Source organism: Galeopterus variegatus, unplaced genomic scaffold (genome assembly GCF_000696425.1).
Source record: "Galeopterus variegatus unplaced genomic scaffold, G_variegatus-3.0.2 Scaffold3862, whole genome shotgun sequence".
Lineage (NCBI taxonomy): Eukaryota > Metazoa > Chordata > Mammalia > Dermoptera > Cynocephalidae > Galeopterus > Galeopterus variegatus.
This window is the reverse complement of record NW_007729973.1, coordinates 118,787-119,525: the sequence shown is the minus strand read 5'-3', so window position 1 is coordinate 119,525 and position 739 is coordinate 118,787.

Sequence of the window (739 nt, the reverse complement as noted above, 5' to 3'; positions counted from 1 at the left end):
CAAGCGGCGCACTGTAGCAGTGCGCCACCGGGCCGGCCCTAAATGTTGACTTTTAATTAAGTTTTTAAAATACATACCAACTTGGAATTTTCGGAATGTGCCATTTTGTCTTGTGACTCTCCGTATTTGTAAATGATGTTCCCTCTTTGGTAAGTACCATTCCATCTCCCCTCCTTCTGCCTCAAAACCTGGCAAAAGGGGATTCTTCAAAATGTGGGGTTGGCCACTCCTGACCCCAAGAGAGGCGGCTTTTGCAGCGTAGCTCTTACTGCCCTACATTGCAGTGCTTTGTGGTGGTGTTCCTGGCTTCGAGCAACAGCGTTATTTACTCTTCTCGGTAATTCCAACACGTGGTAGTTAAGACGTGTTTTGTCATATAATGAATTAAACTCTATATTTGAATCTGTGTGAATCAGTATCCTATTGGATTTCATTGTTTTCTTCCTTCCCTCACGTATTTTTTTAATATTCAAAACTTTTTTTCCCCTAAGGAATGTCTGATATATTTTTAGTGCTTAAATTTGGATTGTCTGTGTCTAAAATTAACTCATTAAGACTTATGTTAATGATACTAATTGTTTCCATCAAGGAATTAAGTCTCTCCGTTATTGACCTTTTTTCTTGATTTCTTTCATTATAATTTGTTCTTATTTCTGTCTAGGTTTTATATATCCCTTATTACACTAATTCTTTCTTGGGTATTTTATATTTGTATGGCTACTTATATGCTACATACTTG